This window comes from Amblyraja radiata, chromosome 20 (genome assembly GCF_010909765.2).
Source record: "Amblyraja radiata isolate CabotCenter1 chromosome 20, sAmbRad1.1.pri, whole genome shotgun sequence".
NCBI classification, from domain to species: Eukaryota; Metazoa; Chordata; class Chondrichthyes; order Rajiformes; family Rajidae; genus Amblyraja; species Amblyraja radiata.
The window spans coordinates 11,466,002-11,482,215 of NC_045975.1; the positions used below are offsets into that span (position 1 = coordinate 11,466,002).

General features: G+C 45.9%; 1 non-coding gene across 1 annotated transcript; it reads left to right on the forward strand.

Moving 5' to 3' along the window:
• Positions 1-622: 622 nt before the first annotated feature.
• Positions 623-814, forward strand: LOC116984863. The gene has a single exon (XR_004415143.1). It is a non-coding gene; the product is annotated as a U2 spliceosomal RNA (small nuclear RNA).
• Positions 815-16,214: the final 15,400 nt, after the last annotated feature.

Consider the following 16,214-nt stretch of genomic DNA (forward strand, 5'->3'; position numbering starts at 1 on the left):
GTAGCATTTTGGGCCACGGCCCAGAGCAGGCCCCAGGGGAAAATGCGCCACCCCCCAACAAACATTGTCCCTACAAGAACAAGGAACCAGAAAGCGAAGAAAACAACAATGAAGACAGATAAGTATGGTTCCTACCATCACATAAAGGTTAAGGGTTGTACTAACAAGGGGTGGATGAATCACGCCTGGTTAGGAAGCTATCACTCTTGGTAGTTATATACCAAAAAAAAAAATAAATACAAGGGGAATATAATTAATATCTTGCCACCAATTCAGCAAGCACCCCAAGTGGTCTACCCTCCCACGATGGTAAATGTCGCACCATCGTTGATAAACCACTTGAGTATTTCACCAGGTATACCCATTCATGGGATTTGTAACTACTACCATGGATCCAAGGATACTTTATGGTAGACATCGACCTTGAAGATGCACACTATTCAGTACCTTCTCATATAAGTTTCGGATATACCGCAATTACCTGGATGGAGTAACCATGATGAGCGTTGCGGCATTTAAGTCAAAGTTATCCAGAATCAACTAGCCCTGACACTTAGAAACATTCCGTCATGGCATGTCTATATATTAACGACAAACTATCCTTGGATACAGCTTTAGCTGCATCGCTTCTCGGCCTTTTGGCTAAGATCAAGTGTAGTGTCTTTTCTTATCAGTTTAATAATCTGATACGTCTCTTATCTAGGGACCATATATTAAATTGAATTTTGGAACAGGGAGATGGAATAGGGGCTTGCTCCGTCCACTCCACGCATCGACCCAGTATTACAGTGCCTCTGGGAACGGTGCACAAATATATATCCAGATATTTACGTTGACCATCCACAACGTTGTTATCTGGTATTCATTAAGACTATCAGTCATGGTGCATTAACCACCAATCAACTACGTGGAAAAGTAATTGGGATATAGCAGCTCTACCAGCTACTGAACTTTGTACCTTTCCTATGAGCTGAGATACTAGTGTTCAAAACTATCTCCATACCTGTATTATGGGGGCAAATGGATTAATCTGTAGTGTTATCATGGAATTTATCGGCAGGAAGGATTATGGTTGTACACTTCCACCTGTTTTGAGTAACATCTTATGTGTCCTGATGTGTTACTGAGCTTGTAATACTTAATGCCAATATGAATTGACTTAAACATGTTATATATTAACTTACTTAATTCTAGTGAAGCATTTGCTCAGTAATCCACCAAATTTGCATGTTCGTTTATAAGATAACAACATCAGTGGTGGCATATACCAAACCACTTGGGCGGAGAACATCGATATTAGGTGACAATTTATTAACAATTGGAAACCGTATGTCGTCAAACATGTTTGACCATCAGTAACTCACCTATCAGGTGAGCTAAATACTGTAAACATACATTTAAACCAAAAATATTTGCTGAAATCACTAAGCAATATGGACACCAGATATTGATTCCTTATATCCAATTAAATCACCACGTACTAACTTACGTCACATGAAACCAATCTCAAGGCAGCGGCAATGGAGACATTCCCGCGTATGAGGGGTGGGGGGAACCTAATCTCTATGTTTTCCTTTCCTTCTACCTCTTCAATAGGTACTACGGCTTCATCAGTCGGGTACTACGCAAATTACAGTGGACCAAGTCCACAAGCATGGTTCCCAGTGATCCTCGACATGGTCATTAAAAGAATTGCAGAATTGGGAAGACCATTGCTGTGCTTGGATCAGCAGCACTATCAACCTGATGACAGTATTCCGTCGCATATCCTAGGGAACATACCTGAGGAGCATCAAGAAATGGTACACTGTTTTCCAAAACAGGAATTACACATTCAACTATAACAAAAAACTGTACTGGAGCTCCTGGCAGGTCTTCACCACAATGAAGGACATGTTCTGTTAGCCTACTCAACTTGGGTACCGCTCACTGGTGATCAGATACAGGAGAGGTATATCAATCCATTCCCCAGAAATAGGTACACCCAAATTGGGATGTCAGTGAAATCCTGACATACCTTAGGGGATGATCACCAGCCAGGTCACTCACCCTGGAACAGCCTACCCTGAAGATGGACATGCTGGTGGCCTTACATCAACACAAAGAGCCAGCTCTCCCGTCTACTGCGATGGGACAACATGGTTATAACACCAGATAGTGTCACATGTCCATTCAAGGGTTGGCCCAAACAGAACAGACCAGGAACATCAGGTCCAGTCATGAAATTCCGGGCATACCCACCTGAACCACGTTTTATGTGTCATGACCCACTTAGAGATCGACACAATAAGGAATACCGAGGGAGAGGAAAAGCCTTATGGGTCAGCCACAGGAAACCTCATGGTCGGGTGATGAGCTAAACTATCTCTAGTGGCTCAAGCAGGTACTGGGAGTTGCTGGAGTAAATACTAACGTGTATAAAATCTTATTCCACCAGGACAGCTTCCACGTCAGTAACTAAGAGGATGGACGAGCCTATGGACCACATCCTGGCTACTGCAGGGTGGTCTAGGGAGTATACGTTCCAAACTTTTATAACAAACCACTGACAGAACCTGTATCGTTTGCAGAAAAAGAATCTGCAAAAAAATATATATAATTTAAGCCCGGGGGAGCAATTGGTCTTGTTGTTGTTAATAACACCATTATTGTTTTTACAAACAGATTCATGGTTGATTACGATAACATACTTCCTCCCTCGAATGACTTCGGCAGCGAGTGAAGTATGAACTGTTACACGGTTTGAAATCACAGAGCTTTGAAGTCTTCACGTAGTCACTCACGTGACTCCGAAGTAAAATAGTAAGATTAAACGAGAACTTACCAGTTTGAAGTTTGATCTGTATTTTATGAGGAGTTACGATGAGGGATTACGTGCCCTCCGCTCCCACCCTCATTATATGGATCAAACTAATAAATTGATGTCTCCTTATCTTTACTATGTTTACTTCAAATAACTGTGTTTATCTGTGATTCCACATCGCTGCTTGGAAGTATGCCGCGCCTGCGCACTGAGCGGGTTCTTCACGTAATCCCTCATCGTAACTCCTCATAAAATACAGATCAAACTTCAAACTGGTAAGTTCTCGTTTAATCTTACTATTCTTGATTAGTACGGGTGTCAGGGGTTATGGGGCATAGGCAGGAGAATGGGGTTAGGAGGAAGAGATAGATCAGTCATGATTGAATGGCGGAGTAGATTTGATGGGCCGAATGACCTAATTCTTCTCCTTTCACTTATGACCTCATGAATCTACTCTGCCATTCAATCATGGCTGATCTGTCTTTCCCTTTCAACACCATTCTCTTGCCTTCTCCCCGTAACCTTTGACACCCTTACTAATCAAGATATATATTTATCAGTGTGCTGTTGTCTTTATGTTACACTGCAGTAAATATGAATTGCATTGTTCCCATGCCTGCACACATGACAATTTCAAAAACGCTCATGAATCTTGGCTCTCTGGAGAAGTGGCTAATTCTGAGAAATACAAAAATTTAAAAGGCAGAGCAGACAGCAGATTTCCTTCCCGAAGAGAACATTAGTGGAGCCAGATGTTTAGTTTTATGACAACCCAGAGTTTTCACGGCCATCATAACTGTAGAACTTCCTCGTTAGCCCAGATTTATTTAATTAACTGAATTTAAAGTCACCAGCTGTCGTGGTGGGACTTGAACAATTCCAGATTATGAGTCTGGGGTTCTCAACTCTTTGTCCATTAACTAAACCACTGTGCTACTTGTTCCAACACTTGCTGCAATTCCATTAATTCCACAAAAATACAAAATCCACCCCTTGGTATTGCTATCGGTTTATTATAGTCACATGTACCGAGATTCAGTGTCTTTCAATGCTATCATTAGTTCATGTTAATAAGTGATAGCCCCATCAAGGACCATAACACAATAGTAGGTGTTTTAGTGTTCTTTAGTTTGTTTTATGTGCGGGGTGGGGGTTGGGGAAAACGTTTTTAAATCTCTTACCTCGACAGAGATGCGATTTATTTTCCGTATCGTATCTCCGTCCGCACTGCGGCCTGACAGCGAGGAGTTGGCGGCCTTTGCTGGAGACCGACTTCGGGAGCTCCAACCGCGGGGGCCTGCACGACTTACTATCGCGGAGCTCGCGTTCCCTTTGCCATGGATCTACCTCGGAGCTCCAGCCACAGGAGCCTGTGGACTTTAACAATGTGGACCTCATGGTCTCTGGTTAGAGACCGACTTCGGTAGCTCCAGACCGCAGGATCTTCGGCCGTCCCGACGTGGGAACTTCGACCGCCGGCTCTGGGAACACCCCGACTGCAGATGGTTCGACTGCCCTGACCGCGGGAGAATAAAGAGGCGGAAGATTGGACTTTTTTGCCTTCCATCACAGTGAGGAATGTGGGGAACCCACTGTGGTGGATGTTTATGTTAACTTTTATGTAGTTGTGTGTCTTGTTGCTGTTTTAGTATGGCTGTATGGTAATTTGAATATCTTAATTGGAGCGTGACAATAAAAGATTCCCCATCTCATTCCCACACTGACCTTTCTGTCCTGGGCCTCCTCCATTGGCAGAGTGAAACAAAATGGAAATTGGAAGAACAGCATCTCATATTTAGCTTGTGCAGCTTACAGCACAGCGGCATGTATATTGATTTCCCTAACTTCAAGTAACCCCTGTGTTCCCTGTCTCTCCATCCCTCCCACATCAAGTCGCACCAACTTCTCGTTCTCACCTAGCAAACAGCTAACAATGGCCTGTTTCCTTTATCATGGTTTTTTTTGGGCATATCTTACATTCATTTGTTCTATATCACTCTACATCACGTCTATATCTCTCATTTCCCTTTCCCCTGACTTTAGTCTGGAGGGGTCTCAACCCGAAATGTCATCCATTCCTTCTTGCCTGAACTGCTAAGTTACTCCAGCATTTTGTGTCTATCTTAAGTCTACTCCACCATTCAATCACGGGTGATCTATCGTTCCCTCTTAAGCCCATTCTCCTGCCTTCTCCCCATAACCCCTGACTGGAATTTGGATTGAATAATGGCACCAAAAATGGTGGTGCCCGCATGTATAATTTTCTGCAAGAATAATTTTACCGTGCAGTTGCAGTTATGACAGTAAAGCGCTATTGAACCATTGAACCCTTCAGCCCACAATGCCTATGCCGAACGTGATGCTGGGAATATACTAATCTCACCGAGATTGAAAAGGCCCAAGCAGAAGACACTGCGCTGAAGGAACTGAACGGGTCTGGAATCATCTGTGGAGGGAATGGGCAGATCATGTTTCGGGTTGGGATCCTTCTTTAGACTGATGGGGAAAGGGGAAGAATACTGGGAAAGAGGTAAGGACGGGGCAAAGTCTGGCAGGTTTATAGGATGGATAGGGATGAGGGGTGCGATTAGAAAATGGGTGAAGTAGGTGACAAATGCCAGATGTGAATCTTATCCAGAACAGAGGTGGTTGTGTGGTGACCTGATAGAATACAACATTAATGATAGATGGGGCAGTTTAGTTTAGTTTAGCTTAACTTAGTTTTGTTTAGAGATACAGCGGGGAAACAGGCCCTTCGGCCCACCGCGTCCGTGCCGACCTGCGATCCCCGCACACTAACACTAACCTACACAAAGTAGGGACAAACACAGGTTTGTGGGTTAATAGGCTTCTGTAAATTGTCCCTAGAGTCGAAAGTACTGAAAGAAACTGACACATCACCAAAATACTAAACTTTCAGGAAATCTGAAATAAAAACAGAAAGGGCCTGGAATGTCCAATGTGCCAATTGACATTTTGCAGAGAGAAACAGAGTTAATGTTCCAAGTGTTTTGTGAGATTGCGGAAGAGATGTTTAATAACTGTTTGATGGGAAAGAAAGGGAAGTGCGTCTGGGGATGAGCGAGCTAAAGGAAGAAGGCTTGAGAGGATGCAGGTGCAGGACATCTGGAGTGAATATAAAGGAGAGAACCCAGTGGGTCAGGTTACATCATGTGGAGGAAAATGAACAGACAAGTTTCAGGTCGGGACCCTTCTTGTGGATTGAAAGAGTAAAGGGAAAATCGGCTGTATAAAGGGGGGGAGAGTGAAGAGGGCAAATGGTAGCAACGACAGGTATGGCACGGTGGCGCAGTGGTAGAGTTGCTGCCTTACAGCGCCAGTGACCCAGGTTCGATCCTGACTGCGGGTGCTGTCTGTATGGAGTTTGTGCGTTCTCCCCGTGACCGCGTGGGTTCTCTCCGAATGCTCCAGTTTCCTCCCACCCTCCATTCCAAAGACTTGAAAGTTTGTCGGTTAATTGGCTTCAGTAACAATTGTAAACTATCGCTAGTGTGCAGGATAGTGCTGGTGTGCAGGGAACGCTGGTCGGCACGGACCCGGTGGGCCGAAGGGCCTGTTTCCGCACTGTACCTCTAAACTAAACTAAACTAATAGGTGGATGAGGTGAGGTGAGGTTGCGTAGGAGATAGCAGGCGTGGGTTAGGTGGAAACAATGAAGAGTCTGGGAGGAGATAAGTTGAGGACAAAAGGCAGTAGGTTCTGGAATCTGAGAAGGAAGGACAGTGAAGATTAGTGAAGAAAGGATTGACGAAGGTGGAACCAATCTTGATTATGTTGCTATTTACGGGTATTTTTTGTCTGTACCTCAAGACTCCAGATTGGTCCAAAATGCCCTCTTGTCATCCTTATTGGCGCTGCACAGGGTGTAGGTAGATTTCTTGTACTGCTCGGGTTTGTTCAGGAACACTGAAGACTTGGACTTCAAGCTGGGAGTGGACCTCATGGTTCATCCATAATGGCAACATTAACACGGTAAACACACAAATAAGTACACAATAATCATAAAATAAGTTAATAATCTGTAATACTAGATAACCAGATCATAACAATGTGAAACTGAAGTAGGCAAAAAATGCTGGAGAAACTCAGGGGGCGAGGGCAGCATCTATGGAGAGAAGGAATAAGTGACCAGATTGATGTCGGGGGTGGGGGGGGGGAGAAGCGAGAAAGGAAAGTAGGAGGAGTAGGACTAGGGAGACTGAGAAGGGGGAGGGGAAGGAGGGAGAAAGCGAGGGCTGTCTAAAATAGAGATGTCAATGTTTATATACCGCTGGGGTGTAGTTAGACTGCCAAACGAAATATGAGGTGCTGTTCCTCCAATTTGCGCTGGGCTTCACTCTCTGGCCAGACATGGTCCTGTGGTCCAAACTGCCAAGTTGGCATACGTTGTGGAATTGACAGTTTCCCTGGGAAGATGGTGTTGAAGAAGCTTATGAGAGGAAAAAGACAAGTACTCTGAACTGGCAACTGAAGCATCCCAGAATGGCTGGCAGGACCAAGATTTCCCTGTCGAAGTGGGATGCAGGGGATTTGTTGCTACAGCTATGACCAGGGCTATTAAAGAAAATAGGGTGAGGGGTCGCTCCCTCCAACAAGCCAATCAAGTCATTATCAAATTCTGCAGAAAAAAAGCAGCAATTTGATTTAGATCGAAACGAGAGACTGGGCTGCAAGATGAAGACAGGAGGGTATGGAATTGAGGGGGGTGTAACTGCGACGCCAGGTATCACCGTGAGCCCTCTGGAGATGTTGTGGGCTTATCAATGGAAACGTCAACAAAGGAGGTGCCCACCTGATGGCCCCAATGACGTACCTACCCTAACCTTTCACCACTCCAATCCCACTGCAAATATCAAGAGTGCCGACTTATTCCAGGGATTGAAACATCAAGCAACATTAGCTCTACTGACAATGGATGGGGCCCAGGGCAGAAAGGCCAGATTGGGAATGGGAGGGGGAGTTGAAGTGCTGGGCCCCAGCGGTATGAACATTGACTTCTCTAATTCTCTTATAAAATCCATAGTAAATCACCGCTGTTGAGGCCAGGTTGAGACTAGTGTTGTGCAGTGTTCAAGATCCTGAGAGTTGCTGGGAAGAAGCTGTTCTTGAACCGAGTGGTCACGGTTTTCAGGCTCCTGAACCCTCCGCCTGATATGCAGTAATGAGATGAAAGCATAGCTAGATGGGTGTGGGTCTTTGATGGCATTGGTTGCCTTGATGAGGCAGGGTCTTCCGTAGAGAGCCTTCTGGTAACGGGGACGTCAGTGCCCCTGTTAGATGGGGTGACATCCACCACTCTCTCATTCATTCTAGGGCATTTGAGTTACCAAACCAGGCTATGATTCAACCAGTTAAAGCCCTGTCCCACAGTACGAGTTCATTCCAAGAGCTCTCCCGCGTTTGCCCTGATTCGAACTCTGAGATTTACGGTAATGGCCACTCGTCGGTACTCGGGGCTCTCATGGACATTTTTCAACATGTTTGAAAAATCTTCACGAGTCTTCCCGTGCTTACCTGCCATTAGCCAGGTCTTCCCAGTACCTGCCGTTAGCGTAACGAGCCGCTAAGAGACGTCCCCGAGCTCCGACGTACCCGCTACGTTCATTCTCCGTGCTTACCACGAGTTTGATTTTTTTTAAACTCGGGAGAGATCTTGGAATGAACTCGTACTGTGGGACAGAGCTATTAGTATGCCTTCTACGATATCCTCTAACAGAAACCTATTTTGCTGGCTTGATTAAAATATATAGTATAGAAACAGGTAGACAAAAAATGCTGGAGAAACTATGGAGAGAAGGGTCTCGACCAGAAACGTCGCCAATTCTTTCTCTCCATAGATGCTGCCTCACCTGCTGAGTTTCTCCAGCATTTCTTGTCTACCTTCGATTTTTCCCGCATCTGCAGTTCTTTCTTAAACATAGTATAGAAACAGGTTCTTCAGTCCATTGGATTCACGCTGACTATTGATCACCTGTTCACACTGATGCTATGATATCCCACTTTCCCATTCACTTCCGGCACACTAGGGGGCAATTAACCGCTTATCCGTAGGATGAAGGAGGAAACCGGAGAGCACCTGGAGAAAACCCACACGGTCACGGGGAGAACATGCAAACTCCACACAGACGGCATCCGAGGTCAGGATCGAACCGGTATCTCAGGCATCCTGGGGCAGCCACCTCTGTACAAAATTGCCCTGAAGTGATCCCAACCTATCGTACATAAAATGCTCCTCAGCTTGTATCCGCACCCTTTCACAGTCAATTCACACTAACAAATGGTTAAGTTCTTAAAGACCTGACTTAGTAAACCGTTGAAATATTAAGGGCTGCAGTTTTGTTTACAAAATCATTTTGATGATTTAAAATTAGGTCATTCACAAGTGGAGGCCTTATTAAATGATGGCAATAAATTCACGTTTGGCTGTATTAATAAAATCTCACCAGTTTATCGGTCGGTCTTAAACATGTCAAAAAAACACTTTTTTATCAGAAATAAAAAATAGTAATGATTGCCATTCTGCTCTGCTGCCTGGGCACAGCAATGCATGGACAATTTTGTGTTTGATCTCCGCAAATGAATATCGATGGGAACTTAAAGCTCCAGTTCCACCAATGCAATCTCAACAGCAATTTGTGCGCAATTTTCCAGATTGCGGCAGAAAAATAGTGATTATCCGCCATCAAGTAGTGCCGACTACTTTTGTAACTGGGTTAACATTTTAATGCTATGAAAGCTGCCAGGTTACCAGTCAGCGTTATGCAACTGTACCATTTCCTTCCGATGATGTATTGTTTTTAGAGTATTGTGTTCAGTTTTTGGACATCCTGCTGCAGGGAAGATGCCATGAAGCTGGAAAGAACGCAGAGGAGGATCGCGAGGGTGTTATAACAAACAGTATAATGATAAGGAACTGCAGACGCTGGTTAGTACCAAAGAAAGATGCAAGATGCTGGAGTCACTCAGCGGGTCAGGCAGCATCTCTGAGGAGCATGGATATTGCAGGTGTAACTCTACGCTGCAGACCTTGACCCCTCTCACTGAAGTGCACAATCACACACTCTACAATCTCTTAAACTCCATTTACCACGTTTCCAGCCGCTCACTTACTCTATCTGCCGTTCCCATTTTTGTGATCGCAATGTCTTTATTTCAACTTTCCCTTCCACCTATTTTTGTGTGGCCATCATTGTTAATTTGGCTCTTTGGCTGCCTGATAAGTTGTGTGTGGGGGGGAATTTTCAACCAACGATCTGTGATTTCCGACACTCTTGTCTTGCACACATCCCTCCACAGAGAAACCAGCACAGTGGGAGACCCTCTCGTCAGCCTTGTTATACGGAGTTACGTACGACGTTATTGCCGGGTCCCGAGGGCCTAGGCTATAGGGAGAGGTTGAGCAGGCTAGGACACTATTCCTTGGAGCGCAGGAGGATGAGGGGTGATCTTATAGAGGTGTACAAAACCTTGAGAGGAATAGATCGGGTAAATGCTGTACCCATGTCCCTGTTTTTCACAGTCTCTTGCCCAGAGTAGGGGAACTGAAAACCAGGGACATGGGTTTAAGGATAAGAGGAAAACATTTAATACGAACCCGAGAGGTATTTAGAATTTTTAGAATTAGATCCTTTATTTGTCATTCAGACCTTACGGTCTGAACGAAATGTCGTTACCTGCAGCCATACATACAATAATAAACAACAGAACAGACAGTAAACACAAATTAACATCCACCACAGTGAGTCCACCAAACACCTCCTCAATGTGATGGAGGCAAAAATCTTAGGTATCTTTATTGCACAAAGGGTGGTGGGTGTTTGGAATGAGCTGCCAGAGGAGGTAGTTCAGGCAGGTACTATCGCAACATTTAAGAAACATTTGGACAGGTAGTCAAGAGTCAAGAGAGAGTCAAGAGTGTTTTGTTGTCATATGTCCCAGATAGAACAATGAAATTCTTACTTGCAGCAGCACAACACAATATGTAAACATAGTACACTGTAAACAATATTATAACTAGAGAGAAGAAAAGTTCAGTGTGTATATACACATACTCACATATACACATATAGATCATATATATATGTATATATACACACATGCACACATACATACAAAAAAATAAACAAATAATAATAGTGCAATAATATCAATAATAGTCTATGTAGTTCAGAGCTCATTTGAGGTTACAGGGTTTAATAGCATGATAGCTGTAGGGAAGAAGCTGTTCCTGAACCTGGGCGTACCAGTTTTCAGGCTCTTGTACCTTCTTCCCGATAGCAGGCATGAAATGAGTGTGTGGCCAGGGTGGTGTGGGTCTCTGATGATGTTGGCTGCCTTTTTGAATCCCCTCGATGGTGGGGAGGTCAGAGCCAGTGATGGACTGGGCAGTGTTCACAACTTTTTTGCAGTCCTCTTTGCTCCTGGGCATTCAAGTTGCCGAACCAGACCGTGATGCAACCCGTCAATATGCTCTCTGCTGTACACCTGTTGAAGTTCAAGACATGAATAGGACAGCTTTAAAGGGATATGAGCCAAACAAAGGCAGGTGGGACTAGTATAGATGGGACATGTTGGTTGGTGTGAGCAAGTTGGGCCGAAGGGCCTGTTTCCACGCTGTCTGACTCTAGCAGTGGTCTATGGTGCTTTTGAAACCTTTGGGCTGTAAATCTAACGCCATGACCATGTGGCCACTTGCACACAGCAAGATCCCACAAAGTAACATTCTCTCAGAGCTTCAACGTAGCAGCGGCCTTGACTTTGTGCTCTGTTTTCTGGAGTTGAGCTTGATGCTTTCGGGGTGACATCCATCTTACATAGAAACATAGAAACATAGAAAATAGGTGCAGGAGGAGGCCATTCGGAGCTAGCACCGTCATTCATTGTGATCATGGCTGATCGTCCCCAATCAATAACTCGTGCCTGCCTTCTCCCCATATCCCTTGATTCCACTAGCCCCTAGAGCTCTATCTAACTCTCTCTTAAATCCATCCAGTGATTTGGCCTCCACTGCCCTCTGTGGCAGGGAATTCCACAAATTCACAACTCTCTGGGTGAAAATGTTTTTTCTCACCTCAGTCTTAAATGGCTTCCCCTTTATTCTAAGACTGTGGCCCCTGGTTCTGGACTCGCCCAACATTGGGAACATTTTACCTTCATCTGGGGTACACAAAAAAGCTGGAGAAACTCAGCGGGTGCAGCAGCATCTATGGAGCGAAGGAAATAGGCAACGTTTCGGGCCGAAACCCTTCTTCAGACCTGCATCTGGCTTGTCCAGTCCTTTTATAATTTCATATGTTTTTATAAGATCCCCCCCCCCATTCTTCTAAACTTAGTCAGAGTGCCTTGCAACGCCGGAGACCCGGGTTTGATCCTGACTCCAGCTGCTGTCTGTATGGAGTTTGCATGTTCTCCCCGTGACCGGCGTGCGTTTTCTCCGTTATCCCCGGTTTCCTCCCACACACCAAAAAAAGTATAGGTTTGTAGGATTAATTGCCTTGATGTAATTTGAAATAGTCTCTAGTGTGTGTAGGATGATGTTGGTGTGCGGGGGTCGCTGGTCGGCGCGGACCAAAGGGCCACGCTGTATCTCTAAACTAAACTAAACTAATCAGTGAAGGAACAACGACATATTTCCAAGTCATGGTGGTGTGTGGATTGGAGGAGAACTTCCAGTTATATAAATAAAAGCACCCACAATCTCAACGCTCAGCTCAGATACACAACACACACTGCTAACCACGAGTGATAGTATATTTTATATATTTGAAATTTGGTTTACAACCCGTTAACTGCCTCCACACGCCAGTGCCAAGGCACCGGCACTAATTTTACTTCGGAGTCACGTGAGTGACTACGTGAAGAACCCGCTCAGTGCGCAGGCGCGGCATTACGCCAGCAGTGCAACAGCGGCTTGCAACGGGAGCTAGGCTGTCCCGTTACAGGATGAACCGGACCGTCAGGTGAGTACCCTGAGGTCGGGTTTTCTTTTACAGGTGAGCCTTTTTCTGCTTGTGTTTTTTACAGGCAGAGAAAAAGGCTCTGGAACAAAAACTGTCCCCCGTTTTCCCGTTGGGGAGGGGTGGCAGCAACAGGCGGTAGGAGCGTTACCCGGTGTGTCCAGTAATTCCCCGACACCGTGCCGAGGCCAGCCCGCTAGTACCTGAAGCAGCGGGCTGGACGCATAGCACTCGAGAGGCATCCGGCAGGTGTTCCCGATGTCGGACGGGACGTCTCTCCACCCGCACGGGGGGAGGAGAGAGCCGCCTGAGCCGCTGGAGCGGCTCACGGAGCAAGTGCCTGCGAGACGCGCTGCTTGAGGGGCGCTCTCGCTACTACAAGGCACAAAGCTCCAGAAGAACCTGTCCCCCGCTCGACTCCAGCGGAGGAGCGTTCCATTGCAAGGGGGGGCAGCAACAGGCGGTAGGAACAATTACCGGTCGCCCCGCTATCCCCATCACCGCGCCGAGCCCAGTCCCGCTAGTGCCTGAACTGCGGGCTGGATGTCTAGCCATCCGAACAGGCATCCGGCCGGTGGCGTCCGATTCGTCGGACGGGGACATGTCTCCACCTAAATGGAGGAGAGACAGCCGCCTGAGCTGCATCCAACAGCAATTGGAGCAGCTCCAGCGAGATGCGCAGAAAGAGCGCTCTCGCGGAGGGAGGTCAGGCACCCCCTCCACAGTGCCTCATGCACTGCCCTCTGCTCCCTCATTACTGGAGGCTAGCATTGGTGACCAGGGCTGGGCTGGTCTGGAACAGGGGCAGGCGGACGAATTCGGGAGTATGCCAGGGGTGCAGGAACATGAAGAGCTGTTGGGTGTGATGGACCGCTTGTAGCAACCCCACGGGCTGGAGCACCGCTGGAACCAAGAATGGCGGCCAGCATCAACCATTATGGAAAAGGTGCTCGCTGAGGTGCTGAAACAACACAGCACCAGAAAACGGTGAGGCCCTCAAAGTAAAAAGTGTCAACAGCCAAATCTGGGGGCATGTGGGTCACACATCCAGACCCAAGAACTCAAGCTACAGCGGATCCTAAGGCTCCTGACGTCAGCCATCACAGCCTTTGCTCGTTCCGTGGAGACCACGGAGATGGATACCTGCCAGCAGGATGTGCTGGCATTAATGTGTACACACAATTTGAGATCAACAATCTCCGGAGGGAAACATAAGACCTGCCCTCAATCCCAAATTTGCTGGCTTGTGTAAAGCCCCAGCTGCGGAGACGGACGCGCTGCCATTTGGGAAAGATTTCAATAAAAACTGAAGGAGATGCAGGAAGCATCAAAAACCTTCGGCCTAATGAGGGCAGGCCCCGGGACGAGCAAACCAAGACCTCCGATACCCAAGTGGCAGCACCCCACGGCATCCACCAGTCGACGTCCGCAATATGGGACTGGTGAACGCTTGGGGTCCGCACATTATCCCCAAAGATCTTTCAGATCAGGGCCCGCAGCGGACCCTCTGGAAAATGCGCCTCCCCCCAACATCGCCAGCACGTCAGAACAAAATCTTCAGGAAAATGAAGAAACAGAATCGCCAATAACCATGGAGGTAGGTGGGTCTGGTCCCTACCAGCATATAGAGAATAAGGGTGCTTTATTAACAGGGGGGAGATTACACTTGTTTAAAGAAGCATGGGGTATGGTCACGAGTGACAAGTATATACTCAACAACATTACAGGATATAAAATACAATTCATGTCAGAAAAAACGCCGCCAGTTCAACAATGGCCCCAAAGGGTATTTCTCCCTCCGTCAAAGAGAAACGTGAGGGACAAGCTGAACTGGTGAGACTTATCACAAAGGGGGTCATCGAAAAGACCAAACATGAACCTTTGGAATTGTATCGAATATATTCACTAAAACCAAAAAGATGGTGTCTGTCGCATCATCATTGACTTAACATCACTAAACAAATTTGTTAAGTATATACATTTCAAAATGGAGACATATGTTACTGCCAAACAACTGAATTCCAAAGGACACTTCATGGCAAGCATTTATCTTAAAGATGCTTACTATCTAGTACCCATATACAAGGATCATCGCAGATACCTAAAATTTATCTGGATGGTACAAAGCATTGCCCTATGGGCGAACTTCAGCCCAAGATTATTCACCAAAATATTGAACCCAGCCATGGCAATACTAAGAAAACAAAAACATATTGTCATGGCATATCTGGAGGATATTCTCATAGTAGGGAAAACGATGGAATTGGCTGTGGCAGCAGTATCAGCTACAAAACAGCTCCTCGAAACTCTGGGGTTCGTCCTACATCCAGATAAATCTAAGTTGAAGCCATCCACTATCATGGACTACCTGGGCTTCACAATTAACTCAGTCCATATGACTGTTACCTTGCCAAAGGCAAAAATGGTTGAATTAGCACAATCATGCAACAAATTAATGGTCAACGAGCGACCAACTATTCGACAAGTAGCAAGAGTAATTGGGGAAATGGTAGCAGCATTTCCGGCTACACAATTCGGACCTTTGCACTATCAAAAAAATTTACAGAGAGCAAAGGTACGGGCAATAAAACGACATACAGGTCACTATGATCGTGTCATGAACTTACCCACTGAAGCAATATCAGAGCTACAGTGGTGGGCAGAAAACGTTTGGCATAGTTTCAGCCCTATCTTTATCACTAACCCTACTTTAGTTATTCAAACAGATGCCAGTGCTCAAGGCTGGGGAGCGACTAACTCCATATCCAGCACAAGTGGTAGATGGACTAAACTAGAGTCATCATTACTACTTACACTGGGCATTAACTATCTAGAGATGTTGGGCGCCTTTTATGGTTTAAAAGCATATGTATCTAATATGCAGCACTTGCATGTTCGGTTACAAATTGATAAATACTACGGTGATGGCTTATATTAACCATATGGGTGGCATAAAATCATTATCATGCGACAAATTGGTCAACATGATTTGGCAATGGTATGTCGAAAGACATATTTGGCTATCAGCTACTTACCTACCAGGTAAGCTAAACACCCATGCCATGAGAAAATTAAACGCCAGGGTTGCAAGTTTGAACAGACCTTACCTGGAACTGGGATTGTCCAAACAAACCATCACCACCATGTCGGCATCCCTTCGAACATCCACCAAGAGGCAGTACTTAACCAGCATCAAAAAAGGGAGAAGTACTGCCAGGAAACATGGACAACATACGCAACAGCTACAGCCACCAACATACTGGAGTTCCTGGCCATCTACACCACGATGTAGGGATCAGCTACAGTGCCATCAACACAGCGCAGAGTGCTCTTTCTGCTTATCTCAAACCAGCGGCAGGACAACAGGCGATGGGATCCCATCCACTGGTGGTAAAACTGATGAAGGGCATTTACAATATCAAGCCCTAAGCCAG